Source organism: Hylobates moloch, unplaced genomic scaffold, assembly GCF_009828535.3.
Source record: "Hylobates moloch isolate HMO894 unplaced genomic scaffold, HMol_V3 SCAFFOLD_12, whole genome shotgun sequence".
Classification (NCBI taxonomy): domain Eukaryota; kingdom Metazoa; phylum Chordata; class Mammalia; order Primates; family Hylobatidae; genus Hylobates; species Hylobates moloch.
In genome coordinates, this window is record NW_026652287.1 from 78,781,625 (window position 1) to 78,804,945 (window position 23,321).

The window sequence follows — 23,321 nt, forward strand, 5'->3', positions numbered from 1 at the left end:
TGGTTCTGTTTATATGCTGGATTACATTTATTGATTTGCATATGTTGAACCAGCCTTGCGTCCCAGGGATGAAGCCCACTTGATTATGGTGGATAAGCTTTTTGATGTGCTGCTGGATTCAGTTTGCCAGTATTTTATTGAGGATTTTTGCATCAATGTTCATCAAGGATATTGGTCTGAAATTCTCTTTTTTGGTTATGTCTCTGCCAGGTTTTGGTATCAGGATGATGCTGGCTTCATAAAATGTGTTAGGGAGGATTCCCTCTTTTTCTATCGATTGGAATAGTTTCAGAAGGAATGGTACCAGTTCCTCCTTGTACCTCTGGTAGAATTCAGCTGTGAATCCATCAGGTCCTGGACTCTTTTTTGTTGGTAAGCTATTGATTATTGCCACAATTTCAGAACCTCTTATTGGTCTATTCAGAGATTCAACTTCTTCCTGATTTAGTCTTGGGGGGGTGTATTTGTCGAGGAATTTATCCATTTCTTCTAGATTTTCTAGTTTATTTGCATAGAGGTGTTTGTAGTATTCTCTGATGGTAGATTGTATTTCTGTGGGATCGGTGGTGATAACCCCTTTTTCATTTTTTATTGCATCTATTTGATTCTTCTCTCTTTTCTTCTTTATTAGTCTTGCTAGCGGTCTATCAATTTTGTTGATCTTTTCAAAAAACCAGCTCCTGGATTCATTAATTTTTTGAAGGGTTTTTTGTGTCTCTGTTTCCTTCAGTTCTGCTCTGATTTTAGTTATTTCTAGCCTTCTGCTAGCTTTTGAATGTGTTTGCTCTTGCTTTTCTAGTTACAAAGACAGTATTATTAAGAATTTTTATACAGTCTCAGACACTTTTCTGTTCATCCTAACTTCATGTCCATATAATATTTAAAAATATGCTAATCAAATTTTACACAAAATATATTTTTTGTGTTTGAGTTCAATATAGCATAGTAAGCATAATTTGTTATCAAATAGTGAGTGTAATTATTTTTCTCATGTCTGCATCAAAATTCATTGAACCGATAAGCCCTAATTAACTTAATGATTCTTCTATTATAGAGCACTTAGATTCCTTCCAATTTTTGCAATTATTAATAAAGCTTCACCAAGAGTCTTTAAGGCTATAGCTGTAAATAAATGGAATTAGTATTTTAAAATACATTTCAAAGAGTAAGATTAGTGAATCCAAATATATATATACCAAGTTATATCATCACCAGTTATGCAAATGTGACTTCCTTATACTAATATCAACATCGCATATATATATATGTATACACACATGCAAATTTACACAAATATATTTATTTAAATTGATCAATTTATTTAAGTAAAATTATACCTGATTATTGCTTCTTCTTCTTGTGCTTATTTGATTAATAATGTATACTATTTTATAATGAATTGATTTCTTATTTGTGTTTTTTATATAATTATCCCATTTCTTTATTGCTGTCTTAACGTTCAAATAAATGTGAATGGACTCTTCATACACTGCAGTGTTAACCCTTTTTATGTACATGATTAAGATTTTTACCATTTGACATCCTGTAAGTGATGTTTTTATTATATTCCTTAAAGACTTTTACATTGTATTCTTATTGTATGTTTCTGAATAGTGATTTGGTGTATTCCTGACCTACTTCTTCACTAATTTGATACTATGGGACTATAAATTTATTTTCAATTGTTTGAGTTTTTGTTTGTTAGATTGTTGATTATAGATATATTGTCATATTACTTTAAATATACATAACAGTCAGGAAAAATACTCTGTGATATTTCTGATTTTATGCATTAATCTAATCTTATTTTTAGATTATTACATGACAAATTTTGACAAATACCATTTGGTCACTAAAGGTAATGTCTATTAATTATCTTATTATGTAGGAGAATATTGTTAATTTAATTTTTGTCTGATATTACCACTTTGATCAGTTAGAATGATAAGAGATCTAAAATAGTCAAAATCTTTCACTTCGATTGTCTTTTCATATACATTTTTAATGTTCCATTTATTCCTATTTTATGCACGTTTAGCATTGTTTGGTATAACTAGATGTAATGTTTCTATGTTTTAATTGGTGCTTATTTTCTGCTCATAACATTATTTTAAAGTATACAAACCACAAATTTTGGAACATAGAACTTGAAAATCCTGAATATATCCACCCCTAGAGAAAACCAGTGTTAACCATTTGGCATACAGTTCTTTATTTCTGTTTCTCTTAAATGTACATAGTAACGTTTGTAGAGCTAAATCTTTTTTCTACAAACAAAACTGGGTCTATATTCAACATGCTCATTTCTTTTAATTGCAGTAACATTTATATATGTACAATGTAGAAATCTTAAAAGTACAATCCTGTGCATTTTGATGAATGTCTATGCAACCGTGTAACCAATATTCCTGTAAAGATTTATAGTCAACTGACTTTTAATAGAAGTACCATAATTTCAACAGGTTCACTTGTGGCAAGTAAATCTCTCCCCACATACTCTAATTTATGCTAACATAGATAATATTGCCTATACTTTAATTTCATGTAAATAATATTATACAATATGTATACATTTGATCTGATTTGTTTCACTCCAGTGTTTCTGAGATGCATATATATTATATGTAGCATGTGTCAGAAACTCATTTTTCCTATTGTTGGAAATGATTACACCATTGATATAAAATGATATTTACCCATTGCTCTGACAAAGGATATATGAGTTGTTTCTAAGTTTTTTATTTTATTTTATTTTTTTCTTTTGAGACAGGCTCTCACTCTGTTATCCAGGCTGGAGTGTAGTGGCGCTGTCTTGGCTCACTGCAACCTCTGCCTCCTGGGTTCAAGCAATTCTCCTGCCTCAGCCTCCTAAGTAGCTGGGACTAAAGCGCGTGCTACCATGCCTGGCTAATTTTTATATTTTTTGTGAAGATGGGTTTTCACCATGTTGTCCAGGCTGGTCTCGAACTCCTGGCCTCAAGCAATCCACCTGCCTTGACCTCCCAAAGTGCTGGGATTACAGGCTCTAAGTTTGGCTATCAAAATCATTAGGAAAAAAGTAACTGCCAAAGTATTTTTCTCGTAGTGATTATAACATGTTACCCTTTCATCTCCAACATATAAGTATTCTCTTGTTCCACATCCAAGACAACTTTGGTATTGGCAATTATTTTATTATAATTATAGTAAGATACATATAGCATAAAATTTACCATTAGTGACATTTAGTACATTCACAATGTTGTATAACTATTGCTGCTATCTAGTGCCAGAGTGTTTTCATTATACCAAAGGAAAACCCCATACCCATTAATGAGTAACTGTCTCCTTCCCACTCTAGATAACAATCGATTCTGTTTTCTGTTTCTGTGTAATTTTGGCAGTTTCTAATTTTAGTTCTTCTAATAATGAAGTGACAGCTTTAAATTTTTATGTGTTTTTTTTTTTGGTGAATAATGATTTTAAATACCCTTTCTTATGCATATTGGCCATTTGTATATGTACTTGTATAAAGTGTCTGAGTAGTTCAATTAGTTTGGATACAAGTTATGGGGCAGGTCAGATATATCAGGGGTCACCAAACGCTGGGCCACAGACCAGTCCGTGACCTGTTAGCAACTCGGCCACAGAGCAGGAGATGAGCCATGGAGGAGCAAAGCTTCATCTGTATTTAAAACTGCTCCTTATCACTCGTATCACTACCTGAGTTCCACCTCCTGTTAGATCCGCAGCAGCATTAGATTCTCATAGGAGGGTGAACCTTGTTGTGAACTGTACATGCAAAGGTTCTAGGTTGAATGGTCCTTATGAGGATCTAATGCCTGATGATCTGTCAGTCTCCCATCACCCCCAGATAGTTGCAGGAAGAAAAGCTCAGGTCTCCTATGGATTCTAAATTATGGTGAGTTATATAATTATTTCATTATATATTACAACATAATAATAATAGAAATAAAGGGCACAATAAATATAATATGTTTGAATCATCCTGAAACCATTCCCCCACTGCCCAGGCCTGTGGAAAAATTATCTTCCACAAAACCGGTCCCTGGTTCCAAAAAGGTTGGGGACCACTGAAATATATGTATTGAGACTATTATCTCTAAGTTTGTAGCTTATACACATTTTTCATATTTTCTGATGAACAAGTTTTAATTTTGATATAGTCTAATTTTTCCTTTTTTAAGATTACTGCTTTTTGTGCCTTCTCTAAGAAATATTTGCCCATCCCAAGATCATGAAGATATTCTACATTTCCTTCTAGAATTAAGAAGTATTTCATATATAAATTTTAAAATCTCACAAAATTGATAAAATATTGTTACTAGCCAAAGTGATCTATACATTCAGTGCAATTGTTATCAAAACATCTATGATATTTTCACAGAAGTAGAAAAAAATTCTAAAATTGATATGGAATCACAAAAGACCCTGAATAGCCAATGCAAATTTGAGTAAAAATAACAAAGCTAGAGGCATCACACGGCCTGGCTTCAAAATACACTACAAAGCTATATAACCAAAATAGCATAGTACTGGCATGAAAATGGACATACAAACTAATGGGACACAATAAAGAACCTAAAAATAAATCCATAGGTTTACAGCCAACTGACTTGTAACAAAAGTGCAAAGAATACACCATGGAGAAAGGACAGTGGCTTCAATAAATAGTGTTGGAAAAACTGGAAATGCACCTGTAGAAGAATGAGATTAAACCTTTATCTTATACCATATACAAAAATCAACTCAAAATGGATGTCTTACATTTAAGAGCCAAAGCTGTAAGTCTATTAGAATAAAACATAGCTGAAAAGCTTCATGACATGTGTCTGGGCAATGATTTTTTTGGATATGACCCCAAAAACACAGGCAACAAAAGCAAAAATAGACAAATGGAATTACATTGAACTAAAAAGCTTCTGCATAGCAAAGGAAACAATCAACCAAGTGAAAAGACAGCCTACACAATGTGAGAAAATACAAGCCATACATATGATAAGTGGTTAACATGCAAAATATAGAAAAAACTCAATTCAATAGCAAGAAAACAATCTGATTTTAAAATGGACAAAGGTCCTGAACAGACGTCTTTCAAAAGAGGATACACAAATGTCCAGCAGGTATTTGGAAAAAATGCTCATCATCAGGAAAATAGAAATCAAAACCATAATGAAATATCACCTTTCTCCAGGTAGAACAGCTATTATCTAAAAGACAAAAGATAAATTTTGGAGAAAATGCGAAGAAATGGGAATTCATGCACACTATTGGTGAGAATATAAATTAACACAGTCATTATGGAAAACAATATGGAAGTTCCTCAATAAACCAAAATTAGAACTAACATATAATCCAGCAATCCCATATGGGTATTTATCCAAAGGAAATAAAATAATCATGTTGTAGATATATCTGCACTCCCATGTTTGTTGCAGCATTATTCACAATAGCCAACATATGGAATCAACCTAAAATATCCATCAACAGATGAATGAAGAAAATATGGTATACATACACAATGGAATACTATTCAGCTAAGAAAAAGGAGAAAATTCTCCCATTTGGGGCAACATTGATGAACCTGGAGGACATTATGTTAAGTGAAATAAGCCAGACAGAGAAAAACAAATATTGTATGATTTCACATGTATGTTGATTCTAAAAAAGTAGAACTCATAGAGGTAGAGAGTAGAATGGTGATTAACAGGGACTTGGATGGTGGTGGGAGAGGAGGTTTGGAAGATGTTAGTCAAAAGTTACAAAGTTTCAGGAAGATAGAAGGAGTAAGTTCAAGAGCTCTATTGTACAGCGTGGTGACTATAGTTAAGAACAATGTATTATATTTTGTATTCCAATTTTTTAAATTATGTATTGTAATCTCAAAAAATTTTAAGGGAGGTCTTATGTTCTCACCACAAAAATAACTATGTGAGGTAATGTATATTTGAATTAGCTTGATTTAGCCATTCCACAATGTATACATTTTTCAAAATATCAGGTTGTTCACAGAAAATATACAATCTGTCATTTTCAAAATAAAATGAAACTTATAATAGTGCAGTTCCAATTACTCTATTCTCTTCATTGTGTTGTTGTTATATGATTTACCTCTACAAAGTTTACAAACTTTACAATAACACCTTTTTTATTGTTTAGTCAATTGACTTTTGAAGAAATCAAGAGAAGAAAAAAGACATATTCCTTCATATTTACCCACATATTTACCACTCTGGTGGTCTTCATTCTTTCTGCAGATCTGAAACTCTATCTGGTATCAGTAACTTTCAGTCTAAAATACTTTCTTTAGCATATTTTTTTGAAGTGTATATTCATTAGTAACTAATTCTCTCATCTTTTGTTTATCTGGAAATTTAATTTTCATCCTCATCTTTGAGAGATATTTACAGTACATACAATATTTTGGGGTTTTGACTGTTTTGTTAGTATTTTTGTTCCAGCACTTTAAAGATATCATTACATAATGATATCACATAGACAATATCACTCCACTATCTTCTAGCCTCCATTTTTTCCTACCAATCAAAAGTCTGCTGTCATGATATTCATATTTTTCTATATTTGATGTATCTTTTCCTTTATACTTAATTTTCAAAAATGGACTAAGATACAGTATGTATGGTTTTCTTTGTATTTATCCTTCTTAGAGTTCACCAAGCTTATTTATCTACAAGTTGATATTTTGCCCTGAATTTAGAGAAATTTCAGATATTATTTCTTCGAATATATTTTTCTTTCCCATTCTCGCTCTATTTTCTTTCTTGGACTCCAGCATGCAATGGTAAACTGGCTGATACTGCCTTCTGGTTACTGAAGCTGTATTCCTTTGTTTTTCAACCTTTCTTTCCTCGGATCTTGTCACGGAATTATTTTTGTCTTTAAATTCTGACCTTTTATTTTTTAGTCTCAAGTTTGTTGTTATATTCATTTAGAACATTTTTAAATTGTCAGATATTATAATTTTAGTATTAAAATTTTCATTTGGTTCTTGTTTGTTTTCTATTTCTCTATTGAGATTTTCTATATATTAATTCTTTATATCTTTTATGTAAATCACTGAACATATTACTACTAGTTACACCGAAGTCTTTGCTAATTCCAACATCTAGGTCATCCTGAAGGTCTGTTTTTATTAACTGCTGCCTTCATTTCTGTCCACATACTCTTGTTTCCTTATACTTCTAATAATACTTGTTTTAAATTATATTCTGGACATTGTGGTTGACGTATTGTAGAGAATCTGAATGTTGTTTTCCTTAAAGAATATTATATTTTGTTTATTTGGACAAATCAATTACTGTAACAATACTTTATGAATTACACAAATTGACAAGCCATAAATTTGTCTATGAGACTCCTAGTAAACAGAGGAAAGAAGAAAAGTGAACACAGTATCAATAATGCTAAAAAAAAATCCATACATTTAGGAGAGATAATTATTTTTGACTTGCCAGAATGGTGTGTGTGTGTGTGTGTGTGTGTGTGTGTGTGTGTGTGTGTGTTTTATTTTTCCTTCTTTGTGCAGATTCTCCACAGCTCTCAGCCAAGTACATAAAGGGACCTCTATCAGAGTTCTGTGTCCGTCTCTCTGTCCAGCTGTCTCCTCTTTGGTACCTTACCCAGTACATTCCAGCCACCTCAGCAGCATTTCCAACATCTGCCTCTTCGACTTAGCAAGACTTCTGTGTTCTGCTTTGTTTCTATATCCTTGTAGCACCATTTAGAAAGAGATCACAGGTAGAAAGCAAGGGTAAATGTGCAGTTCACCTCATGTGTCTCTCTTCTTTTGAGAATCAGAGTTTTTCACTTCTGATGCTTAATGCCTGTCGAGTATTTTATCCAGATTTGAGTTGGTTGTAGAAGAAGGGGAAGTCTAGAAGAAGTAAGAGAAGTCTTGACTGGGGAGCTTTGATCAGTTTACAATAACACTGTGTTACGAAATGATTATAATTTATATTCATAACAATATTGCTCTCTCTATCCTTCAATATTTTTGTTCCAAAACATATTTACCTCAATTTTTAGCCTTGTATATGTTTTCATATTTTTCTATGAAGCATATTGTTTGTTAAAAATCAATTTAGAAAGCGCTCAAAGGGCTGTAATTATATTCTGTTGCAATAAAATGGTAAAAAATATTGAATATGAGTGGGAAGTTACAAAATTAGGATAACTTTGGAAGTAGTGTTAAAGGGACTGTTATAACAAAAACTTAGTGAAGACAATATAGTGTATAGGTTACTTCAACGTCTAAATAAGATAATGACATGGAAATAGAAAAAAATTAGATGGTAAGAGACAGGGAGGTTCTGATGACTCAGTGTGTGGTATTTCAAAAATCTCTTTTTTATATTTGTTACGGAATTGTAAACACTGACATACAGTAAAATAGATTACTAAATCAAAGATAATAAAAGATAAAATTAAAGTCAAAATGCTCAAATCCTAGACCACATGTTCAAGGACCACAGATTTGCCTATGAGATTCCTAATAAACAAAGAAAAGAAGAAAAGTGAACACAGTATCCCTAACGCTAAAAGAAAACCTATATATTTAGGAGAGCATCATTAATTTATTAGTTAGATAGTTTATTTTTTTCCCACCACTTAAATTTCTCTGGTGGGTTCTACCAAAAGTAACATATTTCAGGATATTCTCTAACACCTTTATTTTAACTACAATGATACAGTTTGTTCGAGTCACAAAATTACATATTCTGATGTGTGGGGATAATGTTCTTTCCTTCACCTTGCTCATCCATTCCAAAAGAAGTATATTCACAAATATTGTGTTTTATTATAAAAAGATTGGGTGGCATAGTGTTCTTGATATGCAATCCTTTTCCTTGATATTACTCATCAGTGTTCTTTAACTATTTTTGCATTCTTAATCATAGTAATTCTTTCTTCTACATGTTATTCTGCATAACATGCAAGTATTTAACTGAATAAATGAATGAATGAATGAAATAGGAGAAGAAAAATATGCTAGTTCTAGATGATAGCCTTCTATGTTGGAAACCAAAACCTATTTGTTGCAATAACATCCACCTACCAGTGTGCCAGTTGGCCAAGTGGGAGATTTAGGAGCAGCAATCTTCTAGAAAATACTGGATCAAGGCTTATAATTGACCTTTTTGATATTTGTTAGAGTTCAGTCTTCTTGCTTTCTATCTTTCTTTAGACTCCAAAATGTTGGATCTATGCTAATCTCAACAGGAACTTTTCAGCCCTAGCCTTTCCAGATATAAGAGATATTTGCATAGTGTGAACTTTATATGGATTCTTAGGATTCCTCAGATAAATGTCATTGATGTATTTAAAAATGAATAAAATTCATCTCATAAAACTGACATGGAAAATTAAAGAAAAAATGTGATTTTCCTTAATTCTAAACTTAAAAGTCACTGTCTTATAACAACAAGAAAAAAATTAAAACTTCCTATTTCTATATATCTTTGGTCATGATCCTTAAATAAATAATCCTTCATTGGAAAACAGTAAGAATATTGATTTTGATTATTTCATTTGTCCATGTACTTCCTTCTTTATTTTACTATCTATCACACATGAGTATGAGTTAGTGTCATTATGACAACTCAAATTAGAAACAGCAAAAAGAGATCAGGTAAAAAAGGGGATGAAGGATTTTAGTTTTGGTTGAATTAAATAAATGTGATTGCTGAGCCATTTATCATCTGACTCATTGATAGGAATAATTATATGAAAACATTTCATAAAATATAAATAATTTTGAATGTATGATCAATAATCCTACTTTGTCAAGGATTTTTTTTACTATACTACTGGATATTTTATTTGTCACTGGATATCTCTAAATGAGATTATTTTAGAAATTTTAATTTCATGCCTCTTTGATAGATATTTGTATTAGCAATATACATAATATTAACTAGGCAACTGTTTTCCCTATTTCCTGGAAGATTATATGAACTTTTTTATTTAAAACAGTTTAAAAAGCTATTAATCAAATGATCTGGGGATGTAGATCATTTTGGTTATAATTCTTCACAACTTATTTACATACTTAATTATTATTGATTCATTTTGTTTTGTTTCTTCTGTCAATTATGGTCTTTTATATCTTCCTAGAAAAGTATTGATTTAATATGCATGTTTTCGTGTATCAAAATAGAATGGTGTTCTGAAAACTTGGTTTCTTGAGATATTAGATTCGGGAATTGTTAATAGATATGCTAAGAAAAAGTATTCATTAGTAAAGTAAACAGGCATATAAGTCAGCAGTGTGCATTCACTATCAATTTTTCTGATTAGCCGTGGAGTCAAAATACATCCCTATTTTTGTTTACCCTGGTATTTTTCAAACAGACAATGAGACTTTTACCACCCATACACAAACATATTTATAAATATGCTGTAAAGCAGTGCTTTGTGCAATAATGGTTTAAAAACACTAGCATATAGATACAAAAAGTGGTCATCTATATTCATGTATCTTTTATTATATATTGCCTTTGTAATTCTAAAACAGTAAGTGGATATTGCAAAATACGTATGAACATAAACGTGAATAAATTTAGTAAAAGTCTTCATTTGTCTCTTTCAATTTGGACCTAATTTTATAAAAATTTTGAATAGAATGATTATCTTATTCTTCTTAATTATTATGTAGTATACAATTTAATCATATAAATGATATGCATTTCTATAGTTTTTAAAGATTATTTTGATTTTTATTTGAAATAATCATTTAGACTGTTTCTTAATTTAACAGTGGATAATTTCTCATTTAAATTTTTGCCATTAACATTCAGTTTGTTTACCTGTAATTGGAAATTATTCCTGTATAAACCTGACTTTAGGTACTTGTGGAAGTATTCTGTGTAGTCTGGTATATAATCAGATTTTATAATATGTAATCTTATGTATAATCAGATTATTTGATGTTTGCAAAAATAGTCATTTGTTGTAAAGTAAAATAGTCCATATGAATCTTTATATTAATAACGTATTCATTACACAATATTCATTCATTTTAAAATTCACATGAAAATACCAAGGTTGAAATTTCCAGTTGAACACATTAAATAAATAGTAGTATAAAGAAATTAAAGATGTTAGCAAAGAAATATTATAATTATAATAATTCCTTTATTTTAAACTTCTGTTGATCGATTTATTTTTGCCTAATTGGTCTACATAAAATTTGAATGGTATTTTGCACAATTCAAGTACACTTATTCAATGTTTATTGAATTTATAGTGAGTTTTTGCTTTATTTGTTTATGAGACAAGGTCTTGCTCTCTCGCCCAGGCTGGAGTACAGTGGCACCATCACAACTCACTGCAGCCTCACCCTTCCAGATTCAAGCAATCTTTCCACCTCAGCCTCTTGAGTAGCTAGGATGACAGGTACATGCAACCACACCTGGCTAGTTTTGTTTATTTTTTATTTTAGAGATGAGGTCTCCCTGTGTTGCCCAGGCTGTTCTCAAACTCCTGGGCTCAAGTGATCCTTATACATCAGCCTCCCAAAGTGCTGGGATTATAGGCACGAGCCATCATGCCCAGCCAGGTTTTGCTTTGGGTTGAGTCATTCATTCATTCAACAAATATTTACTGAATATCTACTATATTCCAGGTATTTTTCTGGGTACTGTCGATATATTAGACAAAAATCGAAAGTCCCTGCTCTCATGAAACTCGTTTTCTAGTATCTCAATACCATTTTTGGTGCTGTTGTGTCCAGAATTGGTGGGTTCTTGGCCTCACTGACTTCAAGAATGAAGCTGCGGACCCTCGTGGTGAGTGTTACAGTTCTAAAGGCGGCGTGTCTGGAGTTTGTTCCTTCTGATGTTTGGATGTGTTCGGAGTTTCTTCCTTCTGGTGGGTTAGTGGTCTCGCTGGCTCAGGAGCGAAGCTGCAGACCTTCGCAGTGAGTGTTACAGCTCTTAAGATGGCACGTCTGGAGTTGTTCGTTCCTCCTGGTGGGCTTGTGGTCTCGCTGGCTTTAGGAGTGAAGCTGCAGACCTTCGCGGTGAGTGTTACAGCTCATAAAAGCAGTGTGGACCCAAAGAGTGAGCAGTAGCAAGATTTACTGCAAAGAGCGAAAGAACAAAGCCTCCACAGTGTGGAAGGGGACCCGAGTGGGTTGCCACTGCTGGCTCTGGCAGCCTGCTTTTATTCTCTTGTCTGGCCCCACCCACGTCCTGCTGATTGGTAGAGCTGCTCAGTCTGTTTTGACAGGGCACTGATTGGTGCGTTTACAATCCCTGAGCTAGACACAAAAGTTCTCCACCTCCCCATCAGATCAGTTAGATACAGAGTATCAACACAAAGGTTCTCCAAGGCCCCACCAGAGCAGAGTGTCATTGGTGCACTCACAAACTATGAGCCAGACACAGGGTGCTGATTGGTGTGTTTACAAACCTTGAGCTAGATACAGAGTGCTGACTGGTGTATTTACAATCCCTGAGCTAGACATAAAGGTTTTCCAAGGCCCCACCAGAGTAGCTAGATACAGAGTGTCAATTGGTGCATTCACAGAGCTCGAGCTAGACACAGGGTGCTGACTGGTGTATTTACAATCCCTGAGCTAGACATAAAGGTTCTCCACATCTCCACCAGACTCAGGAGCCCAGCTGGCTTCACCCAGTGGATCCTGCACTGGGGCTGCAGGTGGAGCTGCCTGCCAGTCCAGCGCCGTGCGTTCACACTTCTCAGCCCTTGGGTGGTTGATGGGACTGGGCGCCGTGGAGCAGGGGGTGGCACTCGTCGGGGAGGCTCAGGCCGCACAGGAGCCCATGGAGGGGTGGGAGGCTCAGGCATGGCGGGCTGCAGGTCCCCAGCCCTGCCCCGCGGGAAGGCAGCTAAGGTCCGGTGAGAGATCAAGCGCAGTGCCGGTGGGCTGGCACTGCTGCGGGACCCAGTACACCCTCCGCAGCCGCTGGCCTGGGTGCTAAGCCCCTCACTGCCCGGGGCCGGCAGGGCCGGCCGGCTCCTCTGAGTGGGGGGGGGGGCCCGCCAAGCCCACGCCCACCCGGAACTCCAGCCGGCCCGTAAGCGCCGCGCGCAGCCCCGGTTCCGGCTCGCGCCTCTCCCTCCACACCTCCCTGCAAGCTGAGGGAGCCGGCTCCCGCCTTGGCCAGCCCAGAAAAGGTTCCCACAGTGCAGGGGTGGGCTGAAGGGCTCCTCAAGTGCCACCAAAGTGGGAGCCCAGGCAGAGGAGGCGCCGAGAGCGAGCGACTGCCGTGAGGACTGCCAGCATGCCGTCACCTCTCACTGCGATATTTGACACTAAAAGATAATGAAAGGTATGTATTAATTTTGCCTTTTTTATTACTAAACCTATTCAGTATAGTCAACTTTGAATATTTGTACTTGTACAAAAGTTTGTACTTGCCTGGCATAAGTTTTTCCATAGCTGGAATTTTTGTTTTACTTCTTCTTCTGTTTCTTTATTGATTGCTCCTTTATAGAGAATATACCATTCTGATATCCTAGATATTGTTTGCTCTATTTTTACATTTATGCCTTCTCTTCATTAACTATGTATTGTTGCATAGCCTGGGGCAAGCAGTTTTTCAATTCCTGAAAATAAAGTGGTGTACAATATAGCCAAGATTCCCGCTCTCCTGAAATATGCCTTCAAGTGGGGTGAGACAGACTATATTTTAGATATTTCTAAGTCCTATGGAGATAATAAAGGCAGTCGAATAGGATAAAGGTGATATAGGATAGTCTAGATAAGTGAGCAAAGAAGGATTCTCTGAGTAGGTGGCATTTGCTAATTTCTGAATGAAGATCCTGTCATGCAAAGATTTAAGAGAAAAATATTCTAGGGAGTAGCAAGAGAATGTACATTAGATTCAGGAATTGGAGAAAACGCCATTGCAGCTGAAGTGTGTGGAGCAAGTGGGAGTGAAGGTAGAAGGTATATAGGATTCAGATTACTTAAGGCTCTGGATTTGTAGAGTGGGCTAAGTATGTAACACAATGTTAAAATAAGACCACACATGAAGTCTGGCCTCAAATCGAGAACAACAGTGATATTATATAAGCAAAAGCCAAGAATTCCTTAGACAGTGTGATTTTTATGAAAAAAATAAGAAATTCTATGAAGAGAATGCTGGTTTCTTCCTCCATCTCCATAGACACAAGCCTGGCACCTCCTCCCAGTCAAATAAGAAAGCTTCTATGAGCATATTCAGAAAAATTGACAAGAATACAGGGACTGAAAAGGAACGACCACTGATGTCTGTGTCAAGCCTGAAAATACCTGAAGGCCAGGGGCTGGCTGGAGGGGCTTGGCCTGACAGAGGTGAGAAAGGTGTGTTGGAAATAGACTGAGGTTCAGAGTTTGGCAGGTAAAGATAGTGAACAATGAGAACACTTAGACACAGGATGGGGGACATCACACACCGGAGCCTGTCGTGGGGTGGGGGGAGGGATAGCATTAAGAGAAATACCTAATGTAAATGATGAGTTAATGGGTGCAGCACAGCATCATGGCACATGTGTACATATGTAACAAACCTGCACGTGCACATGTACCCTAGAACTTAAAGTATATATATATAAAATATTCATATATATAAAGTATGTGTGTGTATATATATATATGATAGTACAGATTTTCCTGTGGAACACATTTGAGGAAGGTAGCTAGGGGAGAGACCAATGGGAAAGACAAGCTCTGCTGACTGGGTCTGGGTGGTGAGGACTGCCTGAAGGTAGAGAAAAGGGAAGGTCAAAATTGCCTATCAGAGGAACCACTGCCCACATCAGGGTGCTGCAGGTGAGAGATTCTACTGACAAAACTGGTCTAGCTGAAGGAGTGGAGGCAAAACTTTAAACTCACCACTTTTCTACTTATCAGGTGTGTCAGGCATCAGTGAGGGAAGTACAAATGATTTAAAAGGAAAAAGGAAGTCAATTGTTGCTTCAGATCAAATCAGACTTTATAAATCAGAAAAATGAGGATTTCAGTCAATATCTGAGAGTGACTAAAAATCTGTGAAATCTGAATGGTATTCACGAGCAAGGGCATGAAAAAACCCTATTTGTATGATTTCATTTCTATAAGTTTATTTTGTTCAATAAATTGACTCACAGGACTTTAATAATTAGCTCCATTTATTTTCATAAGTGACAGTATTGTCTTGCTTTCTGCGTAAGTGTAGTCTGTTTTTGATGTAACCTGAAAATTACATTATATTAATAATATTTTAAAAAATTATTTACCTTTCCATCAAGAATAATTTTTTAACCTTTATACCATATTCAACCATAGGAATTACTTTTTAGACAAATTATTTGCCTCTATTGCTCAAAATAAATCCTTATAAAATCACAGTTTGTTCTTTCCTTCTTCAGGTTATTTATTTCTCAATCACAATTCATCTTTGAGTAATTTTTTAAAGAAAGTATATTAGTCTGAAGATGGTTTTCTATTGTGTTTGCATAGGCATGACAACTTGGTTGGATAAATATTTTCCGGTTGTGCAATCTTTTTACCTTAAAACTCCTGTTTTGTTTTTTGTTACTCAATATTGCATAGATGTCTGCCAAAAATCTGATTTTGATTCAAAAAGTTATTTGTAAAGTTTTGTTTTGCTCTTCCTTTGCCCTTTTTATTATCAGACTTTGTCCATATTTAGGTCTATTTCACTTAGCTAAAATTTCTTTAGAAAGAAGTTCAAGATCATCTTCCAGGCCAAAAATGTTTTGTTTGTGTATTTATTTGATTGCTGCTTCCAATCCACCTAGCCTGTTTCTCATTCTAAGAGCTGTATTATGTGCAAAATTAAACTTCCTACTTCTTGTATGGGTTGGTCCCAAGAACAAGCATTTCCTACTTGGAATCTGCATTGGTCAGGTTGTTACAACAATGTCCTCCCTTCCTGCTTCTCTAGCATTTGTGCCTTCATCTAAAAAGCCTATTCTGCCTGCATACTGATTCGCTAACAGAAATTTGTAAGTAACAAAAGACTGATGACTTGTTTTCTGTTTTCACTACTGATACAGCCTTTTCTTTCATTTTTTTCTTTTTTTTTTAAAGCCATTGCTATGGAAATTTGGGAAGAAGTTATATTTACCTGTATTCTAGTAAAAATGTTATTCAGACATCCGAAAGCATTTATTTTAAGCAGTGTTATATGTTGTACTTTTATGAAAATATCTATATCCACATCTCTGAATGTAATGCCTAAGGTGAACTGATATAAGAAGAATTATTGGCTCAAAATCATGACCATCTAAACCTATTGATGTATATTGTCAAACTACTTTCCAGAAACGTAATGTCAAATTTTAAATCTCCTAATGTCTGGTTTTCATTTTAATAGGCTAAATTGTATCTTAATATTTAAGTAAATTTGAATTTTCATCCAGTGAGGTTGAACATAATTTCATAAAATAATTTGGTGTTTTGTCGATTACCTTTTCAGGTCTTCAATTTTTTTTAAAGTACATTTAATATGTCACTTATAAATTTGAAAGAGTTATTTGTATATTCAGAATACTAATACCATATATATTAGTTGCATTAGGCTTGCTGCTATACTGAATAGACCATTAAAAGAAAAGTCTTTTATTCCTGTGCAGATTTTTACTTAACATGGATTGAAGTAATTTTATATATGATTTTAACAAATGCCAACACAGGACTTTTTACAGGTTTTACGAGTAAGTTGTTATGTCCACTATCTTTACAGTAGATAACTTATACTTCATTAGTCTTTTTTTTTTTTTTTTTGACGGAGTTTCGCTCTTGTTGCCCAGGCTGTAGTGCAATGGCGCGATCTCGGCTCACTGCCACCTCTGCCTCTAGGATTTCAAGCCATTCTCCTGCCTCCGTCTCCCCAGTAGCTGGGATTATAGGCATGTGCCACCAGGCCAAGCTAATTTTGTATTTTTAGTAGAGATGGGGTTTCTCCATGTTGGTCAGGTTGGTCTCAAACTCGTGACCTCAGGTGATCTGCCCACCTCGGCCTCCCAAAGTGCTGGGATTACAGGCATGAGCCACCGTGCCTGGCCTTTTCAATTTTTTTAAACCTCTAAATCTAAGGAGTTAGTATATAAGTATTTTGCCAATATCTTTGTCAAGGATTCCTTTCTTGGAGAGAGAATTTTTGTTGTTGTTGTTTTTATTTCAGCACAATTATTTTAAGTGTTTTTTTTTTAAGGAAAAAGAAAATAAATTTGAAAAAACATTTATATATATTGTAGGATTAAGGATGTGGCTCGAAAATCACATTTTTCCGTTACTGGAAGAATAAACATTCAGGGTCAAAATTCATGGAATGCACATGAGAAAGCTGAGTGAAGCAAATCATTTCCCAAATTCAAGAACCAAACTGTATTAAAACTTAAAATGTTCTTGTACACCACAAGTTTTTTCTTATATGTTTTAAGTTATTATTTTTTCCTGTTTATAAATCACCATGAAGGCAGGATCAACCTGTTTTGATCATCAATTTTTCCTTTGGAAGCATACTTGACAAATATTGTCAGGTTAAATAAAATCTTTGTCAAATACAACAAAAAAATCTTAAAGTTTTATGTCACCGTATCGTGTGTGTGTGTGTGTGTGTGCACATATTCATCATATATTCAACAAAACTACATAGGTGGCATGTTTTCTGAGCCCTTGAATAGCTGGAAATTTCACTGTTTTCTAACATGGAAGAAACTTTTCTCTAAACTTCTTGGGTCCTAATGTCCAGTACTCTTTCACTATTACTCCATTGCCCTTTGACCTTCTATTACATATGGTATAAAATTAAAACTGTGTCCTTTTAATAAAAAGTTTATAGGCTAGGGAAGGGACTTCATCTCTTTTTGAAATTCAACACTTCTACTGGATATGTCTTGATAAGGATCTTATTTGACTGAGTTTGGGAGTAGTACAGTGATTCCCTTAATTTATATAATGGATTACTATTTTAAAAACATTTTTTCTCACTTTTAAAAAAATATTGCTTTTGTTTTTATTTATTCTTCCAGGGAAGTCAGGCAAAGCCACAGTCCACTCATAGACCTGAGAAAGATAAATCAATGCTTGTTGTGAAGGCCATTTAATTTTGATTTCATCATTATGCATCATTACTGCCTAAAAAACTGATAAATATATTGAAAAACTCATACAGTGAGAAAACACCAGAGACACTTAAAGTCTGAAATGAGACAAAGATATCACTATTGTCATTACTATTTAACATAGTACTGCGCTATTAGCCAATAAAATTAGATAGAAGAATGCAGTTTGAGGAATGATAATAAAAATTGAAAGAAGTTTTACAAATGGCGTGATTTTATATCTGGAAAACCCAGGAGAATCTGTGAAAAAACTACTACAAACAATAAAAGAGTATGATAACATGACAGGAAATAATCATATAGAAATCAATACAATGAATAACCAATTAGAAGGCATAGCAGAGAAAATTCTATTTTCTATAGTAACAATAACAAAAAACAACAGAAAGCCAGAAAAATGTTTATGCTCAAGCTTAAAACTGCTGTGCAAAATTAAATGAAAAAACTTAAAAATCTGATAAAAGACACATAATATATTTAAACAAGTGAAAAACAAAATGTCAATTCTTTCTCAGTTATAAATTTGCATGATTTCTATAAAAATATCAACAGGCTTATTTTTCTACATTGATTATAAAGTTCATATAGAAAAATTAACAAATAAGAGTTATAGGGAAACTCCAGCAAAAGGAAAAAAAAAAGAATACTATTGGGAACACAGTCCTACCAGATATTTAAAAATATTATAAAGGCCCTAAAATTAAATGTTTATTATTATTACAGATCTACCAATATAACAGGGTCCAAAGCCCAAAAACAGATCCAAATGCATGTGGAAAAGTAGTATACAAAGAATAGGACATTTCAAATGTATGCAGAAATAAGGACTTTTTGATAAGGATTATTAAGGCTAGTCATTTTGAAACAGATAACTGAATCTATATTCCATACCATACTGCATGATAAGTTACAAATGGATCAGAAATGTAAATGTAAACACTAAAATCATCATATACTTAAAGAAACAATAGGTAAATTACTTTAAAACTTGAGGATGGAGAATAATTTTAACTATGATTCAAATAATTAATAGATTTGCAAATTAAAAGTTGCATTACAGAAAACACCATAAACAAGTAAAAATAACATACTGACTGATAAATAATATTTAAAACATAATATACATAAAGTTTCCCTATAATTATTGTTTGCTAATTTTTCTATATGAACTTTATAATCAATGCAGAAAAATAATATACAAAGACATCTTAAAATTTGAGGAAAATAAAACTATCAATAATTTTTTAACTGAATAAAATATATGAACAGACTATTCAAAGCAAGAAATGAAAATGGTCCTCAAACATGTGAAAAAATGTTCATCTTTACTCATAATAATACAAATGAGCATTAAAATTATACCTCGCATTTATCAAAAACCTAAAAATTTGACAACAAGCTCAGTTGTATGGAAACAGGAATATCCATGCATTGCTTATGGAAATGCAACAAGCTTTAATGCTTATGGTGAAGAACACAGCAACATCTGGAAAAACTTTAGGGAATTTATTACTCTTTCACCCAACTGGCCACTTGTAGGAGTCTATCCCAAATCTATACCAGCAAACTTATAAAATTGCTTAGGCACAAAATTATTATTTATGGTTATATTTGTAATGCCACATGATTGGAAACAAATATCTCTCAATTTGGGACTGATTGGTAATCTATAGTCGACCTACATAATGTATTATTAGGTGGGTGCAAAAGTAATTGCGGTTTTTGACATTAAAAGTAATGTCAAAAACCGCAATTACTTTTGCACCCACCTAATAATATTGCACAACTGCAAAATGTTAGGAACATATCCCTAAGCTGATATGTAGTGATCTCCAGGGTATAATATGGGATGAAAAAAAAAGAAAGGGGAAAAACAGTATACAAAATATGTTCTTTTGTGTAAGAAAAGGAATAAATGAATACAAATATACATGTTTTCTTACATTTCTAAAGTAATCACTAGGTGGATAAACTTTAAAATAATAAAAATAGACACTTACAGAAGAATTGAGGAAATAAGGTCGGGGAGCTAGTGAATAAAACATCAGACACTGCAGTAACTATTACAACACTGTTTTTGTCACAACTCTTCCATTTCTGGACTAAGCATAACATCACTGGGGAAAACAAGGAAAAGGCATCCATCTCTACTTTCTGTAAGGTAAAAATGTTTGCATCATGTTTTGGTCAGAGTACAATTTGTTTTTAATTGAAATATTATTGACATTATGGCTATCGGATATTTTGCAGAGAGTGCCAGTATTTTGACGACAAGTACTACTTTTTTCAATCTGGCAATTTTATTCTTTTTTTTTTCTATCTCTTCAAAGGCATTTGAAGGAAAAGAAAATCTAGAAACTGCATTAGATTGCTCATAAAATGTACACACTAACTAAATTATGAAATTGTACTATTAGTCTTTATGCTATATTTCTAAAATCTAACAAGATATGTACTATTCAGTCTTCTTTTTAAAATAGCTTGGCTGACGTTGTTTGTTTATTTTATTCAGATGTATTCCAATTCAATCCTGCAAAAGAATAAAACATTTCCCACTTGAAGTTTTACTTAAAATTACTTAACCCTCTAATTATTAAAGAAGACTTTAAAGACTTATTTGTTCTTGCAAGACCAGATCATGGTATACCTCTTCATTTATAAGATTTCTCTTACATTACTCCATATTTGTAAGTAACTTCCATAATGTAATTTCATCATATTTATTGTTAATTTTTTCTCAACATTTTATATTTTTGTACCAGTTTTTATATAGGGCAGCTATTTATTTTGGTACATTTAGTTTTTATCCAGACACTGCTATACCATTAGTTCTCATAAATAGAAAAGCATGTTGTCTACAAGTATTTATGATTATGATGCCAGGTTTTCAAAAGTTATAACCAACATATCTGATTTGTGGTTTATTGACCTAATAAAATATCAGGCTCGTAATTCTTTTCTCACTTCAAATTATAATGAGAATACCTTCAGAGTTGCATTTACATATGACGCTGGCTGTTCTTTGAATTAAGAGAGAACTTATCTGTAGTTCGCTATTGGGGATTTTCTGATATTCTATTTTTGCACCCACTTTAAAAAGTGGGAATTCCAGCACATCTCTTAGGAAAACATTCCAATAATTAATAAACCTAATTATCAGGAAATATATTTATAACTCATTTTAGTCTCAAGTGCTTCACTTCAAATCAACTACATCTGATACTATCCCTCATGAATTAAGGTAGTTCATTATAAACATTTTTCTCTATAATAACCCATCTGATACAATATTGGAAAGAATTAATTATATCTAATCTCAGCCTTCTCTCTGCTTGGATGAAAAATAAATAAAACTTATTTCACATGGTACTTACATGTCTCTGAATCATCACTAAATTTTTGTTGGATGATTTTTCAGAACAGGGTAAATAGTCATATTCTTTCCAAATGCGTTAGTGAATCTGTATGTGAAATGTTACTACTGGGAAATTTCTAAGTGAAAACAATAATGGAGAACTTGAATAATGAGACTAGATAATGAGAAAATCTATCCTATTTAAATGTGTGCACACATGAGTTAAATGTTAATATAGCTAAAAGAAAACCTAGAGATGCTAAATTTGAGTGGCTTTTATAATGCCAGTAAAAATATCTTACTAAAGGGAGAATGTGGATCATTTTTTGGAGTATTTTCAATGCAGGTACAACTAACTAAAGAAAAAAGAGAACTATGAAGACATGGACTTTAATAAACAATATTCACAATTATTAATAATTAAAAATAATTGTACCTCAATATTTTATAATATAATTCATATAATTATACTCTTTGTTCTGAACTTCAAATAACTAAGGAGAGTTGAGAAATTATATATATATATATATATTATATAGAGAGAGAAAATTGTGGTGTGATTTAGACAAAAGTAATTTTCCTTTAACTTTTTAGGCAAGTTGCATTCTTTTAAAATGTCAGCTTGGATTCCTGTAATTGACATGCATCTGAGATTAAGCAGTTAGTGAGTAGAAGATGGAGATGTCAAGAAGCATTGACATTATAAGTGAATCCTGGATTAATTTTGTTCTATTTCTCTGTGTTCATTATTCTTCATATGAAAGTTATTACTCCTTCAATTATTCTCCTATGTGCTTCAAAAATATTCAGTGAAGAGTATGCTCATTTGAACAAATACATCATGGGATAGTTTACAATTACTGTTATTACTTCCAATTCCTTATATAACCGTATATTTTATGCATGAAAAATGTTCAAGCGTACCCTTGTCCTGATGCTGCAAATTATTTAGTAATAATTTTTAAACTTATTATACCAGAAAAATGTTAATCAAAAGAGAATATTCTAATTTAACTCTAAACAATCATTAGATAAGAGAAAATTCTTGGGAAATGAAATTTCTGACTTGATAGTAAATAAGCTTAGAAAATTAGTTTAGCTATATAAAAAATTTTAAGTATGCTGCATAGGGGGTTATATTTGCCAATCAAATACAACCATGGAGTTCTGATTACTAAAAATAATGTTAGGTGATTAGTCAAAGGTAAATATATACATTGGAAAGTATATATGAATTAGAATGGACTTTGTTAAATTCTATTAGTAGTTAAATGCATAGCAGGGCAATAAAAATACAGATTATGTATATAAGACTATATGGTCTGAAGTTCTCACTTTAGATAATGAGGTAAAACTTTTTTCTAATTTTCAAAGAGTATTATTTTATATACAAAGATTGGGAAGCCCAACATTTTAAAAGAGGACTACATTGATATTATACTCTCTCTCTCGCTTTCTCCCTCTCTCTCTTTCTGTCTCTCTCTCTCTGTCTCACACTGTCTCTCAATACACACACACACACACACGGTATATTGCTTTCTCCCTCTCTCTCTTTCTGTCTCTCTCTCTCTCTCACACTCTCTCTCAATACACACATACACACGGTATATTGCTTTCAGAAGCAATTCTCAAGACTTGAGACAGATACTTACTTTGCTTTGTTTTAATTCATTGCTAGTTTTCCTGCTTGGTTTGGTAGATTCTAAATAAAGCTTGTTTCATCGATAAATAAATGTATATATTTGATAAAATCAGCTGAATGTATTTTTGATCAGTGAAGATTTTGAAACAAACTATAATAATGAAACATGGTAATATTAATCTTATTTATTTAAAACTTTTATTTTTATTTCAAAATTGGTTA